This window comes from Procambarus clarkii, unplaced genomic scaffold, assembly GCF_040958095.1.
Source record: "Procambarus clarkii isolate CNS0578487 unplaced genomic scaffold, FALCON_Pclarkii_2.0 HiC_scaffold_158, whole genome shotgun sequence".
Classification (NCBI taxonomy): Eukaryota; Metazoa; Arthropoda; class Malacostraca; order Decapoda; family Cambaridae; genus Procambarus; species Procambarus clarkii.
The window spans coordinates 404,949-422,857 of NW_027189191.1; positions in this window are offsets into that span (position 1 = coordinate 404,949).

Genomic DNA, 17,909 nt, shown 5'->3' on the forward strand with positions numbered 1-17,909 from the left:
CTCCCCTCCAGTTTTCAAAATAACGGAAATATCCCAATTTCGAGGCCTGAGCCATATTTTGGAGCCAAATTCTGGCTCTCTGCACGTTTTCGCAGTTAGAAATTACATCTTTTTATACCCAACATATGCCAAGTACTGAAAGCGACGTTTGGTCACATTTGTCCCAAACATCCTTGCAGTTTTCAAAATATTCCAAATATCCCAATTTCGAGGCCTGAGCCATATTTTGGAGCCAAATTCTGGCTCTCAGCACGTATTCGCAGTTTGAAATTACGATTTTTATACCCAACATATGCCAAGTACTAAAAGCGGCGTTTGGGCACATTTGTCCCAAATCTAACTGCAGTTTTCAAAATATCCCAAACATCCCAATATCGAGGCCTGAGCCATATTTTTGAGCCAAATTTTGGCTCTCTGCACGTATTCGCAGTTTGATATTACGACTTTTTATACCCAACATATGCCAAGTCCTGAAAGCGGCAGTGAGTCACATTTTGCACAAACTCCCCTGCAGTTTTCGAAATATCCCAAATATCCCAATTTCGAGGCCTGAGCCATATTTTGGAGCCAAATTCTGGCTCTCTGCACGTATTCGCAGTTTGAAATTGCGACTTTTTTATACCCAACATATGCCAAGTACTGAAAGCAGCGTTTGGTCACATTTGTCCCAATCCCCCCTGCAGTTTTCAAAATAACCCAAACATCCCAATTTCGAGGCCTGAGCTATATTTTGGAGCCAAATTCTGGCTCTCTGCACGTATTCGCAGTTTGAAATATTGACTTTTTATACCCAACATATGCCAAGTACTGAAAGCGGCGTTTGGTCACATTTGTCCCAAATCTAACTGCAGTTTTCGAAATATCCCAAACATCCCAATATCGAGGCCTGAGCCATATTTTGGAGCCAAATTCTGGCTCTCTGCACGTATTCGCAGTTTGAAATTGCGACTTTTTTATACCCAACATATGCCAGTACTGAAAGCAGCGTTTGGTCACATTTGTCCCAAACCTCCCTGCAGTTTTCAAAATTTCTCAAACATCCCAATTTCGAGGCCTGAGCCATATTTTGGAGCCAAATTCTGGATCTCTGCACGTATTCGCAGTTTGAAATTGCGAATTTTTTATACCCAACATATGCTAAGTACGGAAAGCGGCAGTGAGTCACATTTTACCCAAACTCCCCTCCAGTTTTCAAAATAACGGAAATATCCCAATTTCGAGGCCTGAGCCATATTTTGGAGCCAAATTCTGGCTCTCTGCACGTATTCGCAGTTAGAAATTACATCTTTTTATACCCAACATATGCCAAGTACTGAAAGCGGCGTTTGGTCACATTTGTCCCAAACTTCCTTGCAGTTTTCAAAATATCCCAAATATCCCAATTTCGAGGCCTGAGCCATATTTTGGAGCCAAATTCTGGCTATCTGCACGTATTCGCAGTTCGAAATTATGTCTTTTTATACCCAACATATGCCAAGTACTGAAAGCGGCGTTTGGTCACATTTGTCCCAGACCTCCCCGCAGTTTTCAAAATATCCCAAATATCCCAATTTCGAGACCTGCGCCATATTTTGGAGCCAAATTCTGGCTCTCTGCATGTATTCGCAGTTTGATATTATAACTTTTTATACCCAACATATGCGAAGGACTGAAAGCGGCAGTGAGTCACATTTTGCACAAACTCCCCTGTAGTTTTCAAAATATCCCAAATATCCCAATTTCAAGGCCCTGAGCCATATTTTGGAGCCAAATTCTGGCTCTCTGCACGTATTCGCAGTTTGAAATTACGATTTTTATACCCAACATATGCCAAGTACTAAAAGCGGCGTTTGGGCACATTTGTCCCAAACCTCCCTCCAGTTTTCAAAATATCCCAAACATCCCAATTTCGAGAACTGAGCCATATTTTGGAGCCAAATTCTAGCTCTCTGCACGTATTCCCAGTTTGAAATTACGAATTTTATACCCAACATATGCGAAGTACTGAAAGCGGCGTTTGGTCACATTTGTCTCAATCCTCCCTGCAGTTTTCAAAATATCCCAAACTTCCCAATTTCGAGGTCTGAGTCATATTTTCGAGCCAAATTCTGGCTCTCTGGACGTATTCGCAGTTTAAAATTGCGATTTTTTATACCAACATATGCCAAGTACTGAAAGAAGCGTTTGGTCACATTGGTTCCAAACCTCCCTGCAGTTTTCAAAATATCTCAAACATCCCAATTTCGAGTCCTGAGCCATAATTTGGAGGCAAATTCTGGCTCCATGCATGTAGTCGCTGTTTGATATTACGAATTTTTATACCCAACATATGCCAAGTCCTGAAAGCGGCAGTGAGTCACATTTTGCACAAACTCCCCAGCAGTTTTCTAAATATCCTAAACATCCCAATTTCGAGGCCTGAGCAATATTTTGGAGCCAAACTCTGGCTCTCTGCACGTATTCGCGGTTTGAAATTACGACTTTTTTATACCCAACATATGCGAAGGACTGAAAGCGGCGTTTGGTCACATTTGTCCCAAACCTTCCTGCAGTTTTCAAAATATCCAAAATATCCCAATATCGAGGCCTGACCCATATTTTGGAGCCAAATTCTGGCTCTTTGCCCGTATTCGCAGTTTAATATTTCGACTTTTTATACCCAACATATGCCAAGTACTGAAAGCGGCAGTGAGTCAAATTTTGCACAAACTCCCCTGCAATTTTTAAAATATCCAAACGTCCCAATTTCGAGGCCTGAGCCATATTTTGGAGCCAAATTCTGGCTCTCTGCACGTATTCGCAGGTTGAAATTACGACTTATTATACCCAACATATGCCAAGTACTGAAAGCGGCAATGAGACACATTTTGCACAAACTCCCCTGCATTTTTCTAAATATTCCAAACATCCCAATATCGAGGCCTGAGCCATATTTTGGAGCCAAATTCTGGCTCTATGCACGTATTCGCTGTTTGAAATTACGATTTTTATACCCAACATATGCCAAGTACTAAAAGCGGCGTTTTGGCACATTTGTCCCAAACCTTCCTCCAGTTTTCAAAATATCCCAAACATCCCAATTTCGAGGACTGAGCCATATTTTGGAGCCAAATTCTAGCTCTCTGCACGTATTTCCAGTTTGAAATTACGAATTTTATACCCAACATATGCGAAGTACTGAAAGCGGCGTTTGGTCACATTTGTTTAAAACCTCCCTGCAGTTTTCAAAATATCCCAAACTTCCCAATTTCGAGGCCTGAGTCATATTTTCGAGCCAAATTCTGGCTTTCTGGACGTATTCGCATTTTAAAATTGCGACTTTTTTATACCCAACATATGCCAAGTACTGAAAGCAGCGTTTGGTCACATTTGTCCCAAACCTCCCTGCAGTTTTCAAAATTTCTCAAACATCCCAATTTCGAGGCCTGAGCCATATTTTGGAGCCAAATTCTGGATCTCTGCACGTATTCGCAGTTTGAAATTGCGACTTTTTTATACCCAACATATGCCAAGTACGGAAAGCGGCAGTGAGTCACATTTTACCCAAACTCCCCTCCAGTTTTCAAAATAACGGAAATATCCCAATTTCGAGGCCTGAGCCATATTTTGGAGCCAAATTCTGGCTCTCTGCACGTATTCGCAGTTAGAAATTACATCTTTTTATACCCAACATATGCCAAGTACTGAAAGCGACGTTTGGTCACATTTGTCCCAAACATCCTTGCAGTTTTCAAAATATTCCAAATATCCCAATTTCGAGGCCTGAGCCATATTTTGGAGCCAAATTCTGGCTATCTGCACGTATTCGCAGCTCGAAATTATGTCTTTTTATACCCAACATATGCCAAGTACTGAAAGCTGCGTTTGGTCACATTTGTCCCAGACCTCCCCGCAGTTTTCAAAATATCCCAAATATCCCAATTTCGAGGCCTGAGCCATATTTTGGAGCCAAATTCTGGCTCTCTGCATGTATTCGCAGTTTGATATTATAACTTTTTATACCCAACATATGCGAAGGACTGAAAGCGGCAGTGAGTCACATTTTGCACAAACTCCCCTGTAGTTTTCAAAATATCCCAAATACCCCAATTTCAAGGCCCTGAGCCATATTTTGGAGCCAAATTCTGGCTCTCAGCACGTATTCGCAGTTTGAAATTACGATTTTTATACCCAACATATGCCAAGTACTAAAAGCGGCGTTTGGGCACATTTGTCCCAAATCTAACTGCAGTTTTCAAAATATCCCAAACATCCCAATATCGAGGCCTGAGCCATATTTTTGAGCCAAATTTTGGCTCTCTGCACGTATTCGCAGTTTGATATTACGACTTTTTATACCCAACATATGCCAAGTCCTGAAAGCGGCAGTGAGTCACATTTTGCACAAACTCCCCTGCAGTTTTCGAAATATCCCAAATATCCCAATTTCGAGGCCTGAGCCATATTTTGGAGCCAAATTCTGGCTCTCTGCACGTATTCGCAGTTTGAAATTGCGACTTTTTTATACCCAACATATGCCAAGTACTGAAAGCAGCGATTGGTCACATTTGTCCCAATCCCCCCTGCAGTTTTCAAAATAACCCAAACATTCCAATTTCGAGGCCTGAGCTATATTTTGGAGCCAAATTCTGGCTCTCTGCACGTATTCGCAGTTTGAAATATTGACTTTTTATACCCAACATATGCCAAGTACTGAAAGCAGCGTTTGGTCACATTTGTCCCAAATCTAACTGCAGTTTTCGAAATATCCCAAACATCCCAATATCGAGGCCTGAGCCATATTTTGGAGCCAAATTCTGGCTCTCTGCACGTATTCGCAGTTTGAAATTGCGACTTTTTTATACCCAACATATGCCAGTACTGAAAGCAGCGTTTGGTCACATTTGTCCCAAACCTCCCTGCAGTTTTCAAAATTTCTCAAACATCCCAATTTCGAGGCCTGAGCCATATTTTGGAGCCAAATTCTGGATCTCTGCACGTATTCGCAGTTTGAAATTGCGACTTTTTTATACCCAACATATGCCAAGTACGGAAAGCGGCAGTGAGTCACATTTTGCACAAACTCCCCAGCAGTTTTCTAAATATCCTAAACATCCCAATTTCGAGGCCTGAGCAATATTTTGGAGCCAAACTCTGGCTCTCTGCACGTATTCGCGGTTTGAAATTACGACTTTTTTATACCCAACATATGCGAAGGACTGAAAGCGGCGTTTGGTCACATTTGTCCCAAACCTTCCTGCAGTTTTCAAAATATCCAAAATATCCCAATATCGAGGCCTGACCCATATTTTGGAGCCAAATTCTGGCTCTTTGCCCATATTCGCAGTTTAATATTTCGACTTTTTATACCCAACATATGCCAAGTACTGAAAGCGGCAGTGAGTCAAATTTTGCACAAACTCCCCTGCAATTTTTAAAATATCCAAACGTCCCAATTTCGAGGCCTGAGCCATATTTTGGAGCCAAATTCTGGCTCTCTGCACGTATTCGCAGGTTGAAATTACGACTTATTATACCCAACATATGCCAAGTACTGAAAGCGGCAATGAGACACATTTTGCACAAACTCCCCTGCATTTTTCTAAATATTCCAAACATCCCAATATCGAGGCCTGAGCCATATTTTGGAGCCAAATTCTGGCTCTATGCACGTATTCGCTGTTTGATACTACGACTTCTTATACCCAACATATGCCAAGTACTGGACGCGGAAGTGAGTCACATTTTGCACAAACTCCCCTGCAGTTTTCAAAATTTCCCAAACATCCCAATTTCGAAGCCTGAGCCATATTTTGGAGCCAAATTCTGGCTCTCAGCACGTATTCGCAGTTTGAAATTACGATTTTTATACCCAACATATGCCAAGTACTAAAAGCGGCGTTTTGGCACATTTGTCCCAAACCTTCCTCCAGTTTTCAAAATATCCCAAACATCCCAATTTCGAGGACTGAGCCATATTTTGGAGCCAAATTCTAGCTCTCTGCACGTATTTCCAGTTTGAAATTACGAATTTTATACCCAACATATGCGAAGTACTGAAAGCGGCGTTTGGTCACATTTGTTTAAAACCTCCCTGCAGTTTTCAAAATATCCCAAACTTCCCAATTTCGAGGCATGAGTCATATTTTCGAGCCAAATTCTGGCTTTCTGGACGTATTCGCATTTTAAAATTGCGATTTTTTATACCAACATATGCCAAGTACTGAAAGCAGCGTTTGGTCACATTGGTTCCAAACCTCCCTGCAGTTTTCAAAATATCTCAAACATCCCAATTTCGAGGCCTGAGCCATAATTTGGAGGCAAATTCTGGCTCTATGCATGTAGTCGCTGTTTGATATTACAAATTTTTATACCCAACATATGCCAAGTCCTGAAAGCGGCAGTGAGTCACATTTTGCACAAACTCCCCAGCAGTTTTCTAAATATCCAAAACATCCCAATTTCGAGGCCTGAGCAATATTTTGGAGCCAAACTCTGGCTCTCTGCACGTATTCGCGGTTTGAAATTACGACTTTTTTTATACCCAACATATGCGAAGGACTGAAAGCGGCGTTTGGTCACATTTGTCCCAAACCTTCCTGCAGTTTTCAAAATATCCAAAATATCCCAATATCGAGGCCTGACCCATATTTTGGAGCCAAATTCTGGCTCTTTGCCCGTATTCGCAGTTTAATATTTCGACTTTTTATACCCGACATATGCCAAGTACTGAAAGCGGCAGTGAGTCAAATTTTGCACAAACTCCCCTGCAATTTTTAAAATATCCAAACGTCCCAATTTCGAGGCCTGAGCCATATTTTGGAGCCAAATTCTGGCTCTCTGCACGTATTCGCAGGTTGAAATTACGACTTATTATACCCAACATATGCCAAGTACTGAAAGCGGCAATGAGACACATTTTGCACAAACTCCCCTGCATTTTTCTAAATATTCCAAACATCCCAATATCGAGGCCTGAGCCATATTTTGGAGCCAAATTCTGGCTCTATGCACGTATTCGCTGTTTGATACTACGACTTCTTATACCCAACATATGCCAAGTACTGGACGCGAAAGTGAGTCACATTTTGCACAAACTCCCCTGCAGTTTTCAAAATTTCCCAAACATCCCAATTTCGAAGCCTGAGCCATATTTTAGAGCCAAATTCTGGCTCTCTGCACGTATTCGCAGTTTGAAATTACGACTTTTTTATACTCTACATATGCGAAGTACTGAAAGCGGCGTTTAGTCACATTTGTCCCAATCCCCCCTGCAGTTTTCAAAATAACCAAAACATCCCAATTTCGAGGCCTGAGCCATATTTTGGAGCGAAATTCAGGCTTTCTGCACGTATTCGCAGTTTGAAATATTGACTTTTTATACCCAACATATGCCAAGTACTGAAAGCAGCGTTTGGTCACATTTGTCCCAAATCTAACTGCAGTTTTCAAAATATCCCAAACATCCCAATATCGAGGCCTGAGCCATATTTTTGAGCCAAATTTTGGCTCTTTGCACGTATTCGCAGTTTGATATTACGACTTTTTATACCCAACATATGCCAAGTCCTGAAAGCGGCAGTGAGTCACATTTTGCACAAACTCCCCTGCAGTTTTCGAAATATCCCAAATATCCCAATTTCGAGGCCTGAGCCATATTTTGGAGCCAAATTCTGGCTCTCTGCACGTATTCGCAGTTTGAAATTGCGACTTTTTTATACCCAACATATGCCAAGTACTGAAAGCAGCGTTTGGTCACATTTGTCCCAAACCTCCTTGCAGTTTTCAAAATATCTCAAACATCCCAATTTCGAGGCCTGAGCCATATTTTGGAGCCAAATTCTGGATCTCTGCACGTATTCGCAGTTTGAAATTGCGACTTATTTATACCCAACATATGCCAAGTACGGAAAGCGGCAGTGAGTCACATTTTACCCAAACTCCCCTCCAGTTTTCAAAATAACGGAAATACCCCAATTTCGAGGCCTGAGCCATATTTTGGAGCCAAATTCTGGCTCTCTGCATGTATTCGCAGTTAGAAATTACATCTTTTTATACCCAACATATGCCAATTACTGAAAGCGGCGTTTGGTCACATTTGTCCCAAACATCCTTGCAGTTTTCAAAATATCCCAAATATCCCAATTTCGAGGCCTGAGCCATATTTTGGAGTTAAATTCTGGCTATCTGCACGTATTCGCAGTTCGAAATAATGTCTTTTTATACCCAACATATGCCAAGTACTGTAAGCGGCGTTTGGTCACATTTGTCCCAGACTTCCCCGCAGTTTTCAAAATATCCCAAATATCCCAATTTCGAGGCCTGAGCCATATTTTGGAGCCAAATTCTGGCTCTCTGCATGTATTCGCAGTTTGATACTATAACTTTTTATACCCAACATATGCGAAGGACTGAAAGCGGCAGTGAGTCACATTTTGCACAAACTCCCCTGTAGTTTTCAAAATATCCCAAATATCCCAATTTCGAGGCCCTGAGCCATATTTTGGAGCCAAATTCTGGCACTCTGCACGTATTCGCAGTTTGTAATTGCGATTTTTATACCAAACATATGCCAAGTACTAAAAGCGGCGTTTGGGCACATTTGTCCCAAACCTCCCTCCAGTTTTCAAAATATTCCAAACATCCCAATTTCGAGGACTGAGCCATATTTTGGAGCCAAATTCTAGCTCTGTGCACGTATTCCCAGTTTGAAATTACGAATTTTATACCCAACATATGCGAAGTACTGAAAGCTGCGTTTGGTCACATTTGTCCCAAACCTCCCTGCAGTTTTCAAAATATCCCAAACTTCCAAATTTCGAGGCCTGAGTCATATTTTGGAGCCAAATTCTGGCTCTCTGCACGTATTCGCAGTTTAAAATAGCGATTTTTTATACCAACATATGCCAAGTACTGAAAGCAGCGTTTGGTCACATTTGTTCCAAACCTCCCTGCAGTTTTCAAAATATCTCAAACATCCCAATTTCGAGGCCTGAGCCATAATTTGGAGCCAATTTCTGGCTCTATGCATGTAGTCGCTGTTTGATATTACAAATTTTTATACCCAACATATGCGAAGTGCTGAAAGCGGCGTTTGGTCTCATTTGTCCCAATCCTCCCTCCAGTTTTCAAAATATCCCAAACATCCCAATTTCAAGGCCTGAGCCATATTTTGAAACCAAATTCTGGCTCTCTGCACGTATTTGCAGTTTGAAATTACGACTTTTTTATTCCCAACATAAGCAAAGAACTGAAAGCGGCGTTTGGTCACATTTTTCCCAAACTTTCCTGCAGTTTTCAAAATATCGCAAACATCCCAATATCGAGGCCTGAGCCATATTTTGGAGTCAAATTCTGGCTCTATGCATGTAGTCGCTGTTTGATATTACGAATTTTTATACCCAACATATACCAAGTCCTGAAAGCGGCGGTGAGTCACATTTTGCACAAACTCCCCTGCAGTTTTCTAAATATCCTAAACATCCCAATTTCGAGGCCTGAGCATTATTTTGGAGCCAAACTCTGGCTCTCTGCACGTATTCGCGGTTTGAAATTACGACTTTTTTATACCCAACATATGCGAAGGACTGAAAGCTGCGTTTGGTCACATTTGTCCCAAACCTCCCTGCAGTTTACAAAATATCCAAAATATCCCAATATCGAGGCCTGACCCATATTTTGGAGCCAAATTCTGGCTCTTTGCCCGTATTCGCAGTTTAATATTTTGACTTTTTATACCCAACATATGCCAAGTACTGAAAGCGGCAGTGAGTCAAATTTTGCACAAACTCCCCTGCAATTTTCAAAATATCCAAACGTCCCAATTTCGAGGCTTGAGCCATATTTTGGAGCCAAATTCTGGCTCTCTGCACGTATTCGCAGGTTGAAATTACGACTTACTATACCCAACATATGCCAAGTACTGAAAGCGGCAATGAGACACATTTTGCACAAACTCCCCTGCATTTTTCTAAATATCCCAAACATCCCAATTTCAAGGCCTGAGCCATATTTTGGAGCCAAATTCTGGCTCTCTGCACGTATTCGCAGTTTGAAATTACGAATTTTTATACCCAACATATGCGAAGTGCTGAAAGCGGCGTTTGGTCTCATTTGTCCCAAACCTCCCTCCAGTTCTCAAAATACCCCAAACATCCCAATTTCAAGGCCTGAGCCATATTTTGGAGCCAAATTCTGGCTCTCTGCACGTATTTGCAGTTCGAAATTACGACTTTTTTATACCCAACATATGCAAAGAACTGAAAGCGGCGTTTGGTCACATTTGTCCCAAACTTTCCTGCAGTTTTCAAAATATCGCAAACATCCCAATATCGAGGCCTGAGTCATATTTTGGAGCCAAATTCTGGCTCTCTGTACGTATTCGCAGTTTGATATTACGACTTTTTATACCCAACATATGCCAAGTACTGAAAGAGGCAGTGAGTCAAATTTTGCACAAACTCCCCTGCAATTTTTAAAATATCCAAACGTCCCAATTTCGAGGCCTGAGCCATATTTTGGAGCCAAATTCTGGCTCTCTGCACGTATTCGCAGGTTGAAATTACGACTTATTATACCCAACATATGCCAAGTACTGAAAGCGGCAATGAGTCACATTTTGCACAAACTCCCATGCAGTTTTCAAAATTTCCCAAACATCCCAATATCGAGGCCTGAGTCATATTTTGGAGCCAAATTCTGGCTCTCTGTACGTATTCGCAGTTTGATATTACGACTTTTTATACCCAACATATGCTAAGTCCTGAAAGCGGCGTTTGGTCACATTTGTCCCAAACCTCTCTCCAGTTTTCAAATATCACAAACATCCCAATATCGAGACCTGAGCCATATTTTGGAGCCAAATTCTGGCTCTATGCATGTAGTCGCTGTTTGATATTACGAATTTTTATACTCAACGTATGCCAAGTCCTGAAAGCGGCAGTGAGTCACATTTTGCACAAACTCCCCTGCAGTTTTCTAAATATCCTAAACATCCCAATTTCGAGGCCTGAGCAATATTTTGGAGCCAAATTCTGGCTCTCTGGACGTATTCGCAGTTTAAAATTGCGATTTTTTATACCAACATATGCCAAGTACTGAAAGCAGCGTTTGGTCACATTGGTTCCAAACCTCCCTGCAGTTTTCAAAATATCTCAAACATCCCAATTTCGAGGCCTGAGCCATAATTTAGAGGCAAATTCTGGCTCTATGCATGTAGTCGCTGTTTGATATTACGAATTTTTATACCCAACATATGCCAAGTCCTGAAAGCAGCAGTGAATCACATTTTGCACAAACTCCCCAGCAGTTTTCTAAATATCCTAAACATCCCAATTTCGAGGCCTGAGCTATATTTTGGAGCCAAACTCTGGCTCTCTGCACGTATTCGCGGTTTGAAATTACGACTTTTTTATACCCAACATATGCGAAGGACTGAAAGCGGCGTTTGGTCACATTTGTCCCAAACATTCCTGCAGCTTTCAAAATATCCAAAATATCCCAATATCGAGGCCTGACCCATATTTTGGAGCCAAATTCTGGCTCTTTGCCCGTATTCGCAGTTTAATATTTCGACTTTTTATACCCAACATATGCCAAGTACTGAAAGCGGCAGTGAGTCAAATTTTGCACAAACTCCCCTGCAATTTTTAAAATATCCAAACGTCCCAATTTCGAGGCCTGAGCCATATTTTGGAGCCAAATTCTGGCTCTCTGCACGTATTCGCAGGTTGAAATTACGACTTATTATACCCAACATATGCAAAGTACTGAAAGCGGCAATGAGACACATTTTGCACAAACTCCCCTGCATTTTTCTAAATATTCCAAACATCCCAATATCGAGGCCTGAGCCATATTTTGGAGCCAAATTCTGGCTCTATGCACGTATTCGCTGTTTGATACTACGACTTCTTATACCCAACATATGCCAAGTACTGGATGCGGAAGTGAGTCACATTTTGCACAAACTCCCCTGCAGTTTTCAAAATTTCCCAAACATCCCAATTTCGAAGCCTGAGCCATATTTTAGAGCCAAATTCTGGCTTTCGGCACGTATTCGCAGTTTGAAATTACGACTTTTTTGTACCCAACATATGCAAAGTACTGAAAGCGGCGTTTAGTCACATTTGTCCCAATCCCCCCTGCAGTTTTGAAAATATCCCAAACATCCCAATTTCGAGGCCTGAGCCATATTTTGGAGCCAAATTCAGGCTCTCTGCACGTATTCGCAGTTTGAAATATTGACTTTTTATACCCAACACATGCCAAGTACTGAAAGCGGCGTTTGGTCACATTTGTCCGAAATCTAACTGCAGTTTTCAAAATATCCCAAACATCCCAATATCGAGGCCTGAGCCATATTTTGGAGCCAAATTCTGCCTCTCTGCACGTATTCGCAGTTTGATATTACGACTTTTTATACCCAACATATGCCAAGTCCTGAAAGCGGGTTTGGTCACATTTGTCTCAAACCTCTCTCCAGTTTCCAAATATCACAAACATCCCAATATCGAGACCTGAGCCATATTTTGTAGCCAAATTCTGGCTCTATGCATGTTGTCGCTGTTTGATATGACGAATTTTTATACCCAACATATACCAAGTCCTGAAAGCGGCGGTGAGTCACATTTTGCACAAACTCCCCTGCAGTTTTCTAAATATCCTAAACATCCCAATTTCGAGGCCTGAGCAATATTTTGGAGCCAAACTCTGGCTCTCTGCACGTATTCGCGGTTTGAAATTACGACATTTTTATACCCAACATATGCGAAGGACTGAAAGCTGCGTTTGGTCACATTTGTCCCAAACCTCCCTGCAGTTTTCAAAATATCCAAAACATCCCAATATCGAGGCCTGACCCATATTTTGGAGCCAAATTCTGGCTCTTTGCCCGTATTCGCAGTTTAATATTTTGACTTTTTATACCCAACATATGCCAAGTACTGAAAGCGGCAGTGAGTCAAATTTTGCACAAACTCCCCTGCAATTTTCAAAATATCCAAACGTCCCAATTTCGAGGCTTGAGCCATATTTTGGAGCCAAATTCTGGCTCTCTGCACGTATTCGCAGTTTGAAATTACGAATTTTTATACCCAACATATGCGACGTGCTGAAAGCGGCGTTTGGTCTCATTTGTCCCAAACCTCCCTCCAGTTCTCAAAATACCCCAAACATCCCAATTTCCAGGCCTGAGCCATATTTTGAAGCCAAATTCTGGCTCTCTGCACGTATTTGCAGTTCGAAATTACGACTTTTTTATACCCAACATATGCAAAGAACTGAAAGCGGCGTTTGGTCACATTTGTCCCAAACTTTCCTGCAGTTTTCAAAATATCGCAAACATCCCAAAATCGAGGCCTGAGCCACATTTTGGAACCAAATTCTGGCTCTATGCACGTATTCACAGTTTGATACTACGACTTTTTATACCCAACATATGCCAAGTACTGGACGCGGCAGTGAGTCACATTTTGCACAAACTCCCATGCAGTTTTCAAAATTTCCCAAACATCCCAATTTCGAAGCCTGAGCCATATTTTGGAGCCAAATTCTGGCTCTCTGCACGTATTCGCAGTTTGAAATTACGACTTTTTTATACCCAACATATGCGAAGTACTGAAAGCGGCGTTTAGTCACATTTGTCCCAATCCCCCCTGCAGTTTTCAAAATATCCCAAACATCCCAATTTCGAGGCCTGAGCCATATTTTGGAGCCAAATTCAGGCTCTCTGCACGTATTCGCAGTTTGAAATATTGACTTTTTATACCCAACATATGCCAAGTACTGAAAGCGGCGTTTGGTCACATTTGTCCCAAATCTTACTGCAGTTTTCAAAATATCCCAAACATCCCAATATCGAGGCCTGAGCCATATTTTGGAGCCAAATTCTGGCTCTATGCATGTAGTCGCTGTTTCATATTACGAATTTTTATACCCAACATAAACCAAGTCCTGAAAGCGGCAGTGAATCACATTTTGCACAAACTTCCCTGTAGTTTTATAAATATCCTAAACATCCCAATTTCGAGGCCTGAGCAATATTTTGGAGCCAAATTCTGGCTCTCTGCACGTATTCGCGGTTTGAAATTACGACTTTTTTATACCCAACATATGCCAAGTACTGAAAGCGGCGTTTGGTCACATTTATCCCAAACCTCCCTGCAGTTTTCAAAATATCCAAAAAATCCCTATATCGAGGCCTGACCCATATTTTGGAGCCAAATTCTGGCTCTTTGCCCATATTCGCAGTTTAATATTTTGACTTTTTATACCCAACATATGCCAAGTACTGAAAGCGGCAGTGAGTCAAATTTTGCACAAACTCCCCTGCAATTTTCAAAATATCCAAACGTCCCAATTTCGAGGCCTGAGCCATATTTTGGAGCCAAATTCTGGCTCTCTGCACGTATTCGCAGGTTGAAATTACGACTTATTATATCCAACATATGCCAAGTACTGAAAGCGGCAATGAGACACATTTTCCACAAACTCCCCTGCATTTTTCTAAATATCCCAAACATTCCAATTTCAAGGCCTGAGCCATATTTTGGAGCCAAATTCTGGCTCTCTGCACGTATTCGCAGTTTGAAATTACGAATTTTTATACCCAACATATACGAAGTGCTGAAAGCGGCGTTTGGTCTCATTTGTCCCAAACCTCCCTCCAGTTCTCAAAATTTCCCAAACATCATAATTTCAAGGCCTGAGCCATATTTTGAAGCCAAATTCTGGCTCTCTGCACGTATTTGCAGTTTGAAATTACGATTTTTTTTTACCCAACATATGCAAAGAACTGAAAGCGGCGTTTGGTCACATTTGTCCCAAACTTTCCTGCAGTTTTCAAAATATCCCAAACATCCCAATTTCGAGGCCTGAGCCATATTTTGGAGCCAAATTCTGGCTCTCTGCACGTATTCGCAGTTTGAAATTACGATTTTTATACCCAACATATGCCAAGTACTAAAAGCGGCGTTTGGTCACATTTGTCCCAAACCTCCCTCCAGTTTTCAAAATATCCCAAACATCCCAATTTCGAGGACTGAGCCATATTTTGGAGCCAAATTTTAGCTCTCTGCACGTATTCCCAGTATGAAATTACGAATTTTATACCCAACATATGCGAAGTACTGAAAGCGGCGTTTGGTCACATTTGTCCCAAACCTCCCTGCAGTTTTCAAAATATCCTAAATATCCCAATTTCGAGGCCTGAGCCATATTTTGGAGCCAAATTCAGGCTCTCTGCACGTATTCGCAGTTTGAAATTACGACTTTTTATACCCAACATATGCCAAGTCCTGAAAGGGGTAGTGAGTCACATTTTGCACAAACTCCCCTGCAGTTTTCAAAACATCCAAAATATCCCAATTTCGAGGCCTGGGCCTTATTATGGAGCCAAATTCTGGCTCTTTGCACGTATTCGCAGTTTGAAATTGCGACTTTTTTTATACCAACATATGGCAAGTACTGAAAGTGGCTTTTGATCACATTTGTCCCAAACCTCCCTGCAGTTTTCAAAATATCCCAAACATCCCAATTTCGAGGCCTGAGACATAATTTGTAGCCAAATTCTGGCTCTATGCACGTATACGCAGTTTGATTTTACAAATTTTTATACCCAACATATGCCAAGTCCTGAAAGCGGCAGTGAGTCACATTTTGCACAAACTCCCCTGCAGTTTTCGAAATATCCCAAATAACCCAATTTCGAGGCCTGAGCCATATTTTGGAGCAAAATTCTGGATCTCTCCACGTATTCGCAGTTTGAAATTGCAACTTTTTTATACCCAACATATGCCAAGTACTGAAAGCGGCAGTGAGTCACATTTTGCCCAAACTCCCCTCCAGTTTTCAAAATAACGCAAATATCCCAATTTCGAGGTCTGAGCCATATTTTGGAGCCAAATTCTGGCTCTCTGCACGTATTTGCAGTTAGAAATTACATCTTTTTATACCCAACATATGCCAATTACTATAAGCGGCGTTTGGTCACATTTGTTCCAAACATCCCTGCAGTTTTCAAAATATCCCAATTTCGAGGCCTGAGCCATATTTTGGAGTCAAATTCTGACTCTCTGCACGTATTCGCAGTTCGAAATTACGTCTTTTTATACCCAACATATGCGAAGTACTGAAAGTGGCGTTTAGTCACATTTGTCCCAAACCTCCTTGCAGTTTTCAAAATATCTAAAATATCCCAATTTCGAAGCCTGAGCCATATTTTGGAGCCAAATTCTGGCTCTCTGCATGTATTCGGGGTTTGATATTACGACTTTTTATACCCAACATATGCCAAGTATTAAAAGCGGCAGTGAGTCACATTTTGCACAAACTCCCCTGCAGTTTTCAAAATATCCCAAACATCCCAATTTCAAGGCCTGAGCAATATTTTGGAGCCAAATTTTGTCTCTCTGCACGTATTCGCAGTTTGAAATTACGAATTTTTTATACCAAACATATGCGAAGGACTGAAAGCGGCGTTTGGTCACATTTGTCCCAAACCTCCCTGCAATTTTCAAAATATCCCAAATATCCCAATATCGAGGCCTGACCCATATTTTGGGGCCAAATTCTGGCTCTTTGCACGTATTCGCTGTTTGATATTACGACTTTTTATACCCAACATATGCCAAGTACTGAAAGCGGCAGTGATTCACATTTTCCATTAACTCCCCTGCAGTTTTCAAAATATCCCAAACGTCCCAATTTCGAGGCCTGAGCCAAATTTTGGAGCCAAATTCTGGCTCTCTGCACGTATTCGCAGTTTTAAATTACGACTTTTTATACCCAACATATGCCAAGTCCTGAAAACGGCAGTGAGGCACATTTTGCACATACTCCCCTGCAGTTTTCAAAATATCCCAAACATCCCAATTTCGAGGCCTGAGCCATATTTTGGAGCCAAATTCTGGCTCTCTGCACGTATTTGCAGTTTGAAATTACGACTTTTTTTAAACCCAACATATGCCAAGTACTGAAAGCGGCAGTGAGTCACATTTTGCTCAAACTCTCCTCCAGTTTTAAAAATAACGCAAATATCCCAATTTCGAGGCCTTATTCCATATTTTGCAGCCAAATTCTGGCTCTCTGCACGTATTCGCAGTTAGAAATTATATCTTTTTATACCCAACATATGCCAAGTACTGAAAGCGGCGTTTGGGCACATTTGTCCCAAACCTCCCTCCAGTTTTTAAAATATCCCAAACATCCCAATTTCGAGGACTGAGCCATATTTTGGAGCCAAATTCTAGCTCTCTGCACGTATTCCCAGTTTGAAATTACGAATTTTATACCCAACATATGCGAAGAACTGAAAGCGGCGTTTGGTCACATTTGTCCCAAATCTAACTGCAGTTTTCAAAACATCCCAAACATCCCAATATCGAGGCCTGAGCCATATTTTGGAGCCAAATTCTGGCTCTCTGCACGTATTCGCAGTTTGATATTACGAATTTTTATACCCAACATATGCCAAGTCCTGAAAGCGGCAGTGAGTCACATTTTGCCCAAACTCCCCTCCAGTTTTCAAAATAACGCAAATATCCCAATTTCGAGGTCTGAGCCATATTTTGGAGCCAAATTCTGGCTCTCTGCACGTATTTGCAGTTAGAAATTACATCTTTTTATACCCAACATATGCCAATTACTATAAGCGGCGTTTGGTCACATTTGTTCCAAACATCCCTGCAGTTTTCAAAATATCCCAAATATCCCAATTTCGAGGCCTGAGCCATATTTTGGAGTCAAATTTTGACTCTCTGCACGAATTCGCAGTTCGAAATTACGTCTTTTTATACCCAACATATGCCAAGTACTGAAAGTGGCGTTTAGTCACATTTGTCCCAAACCTCCTTGCAGTTTTCAAAATATCCCAAATATCCCATTTTCGAAGCCTGAGCCATATTTTGGAGCCAAATTCTGGCTCTCTGCATGTATTCGGGGTTTGATATTAC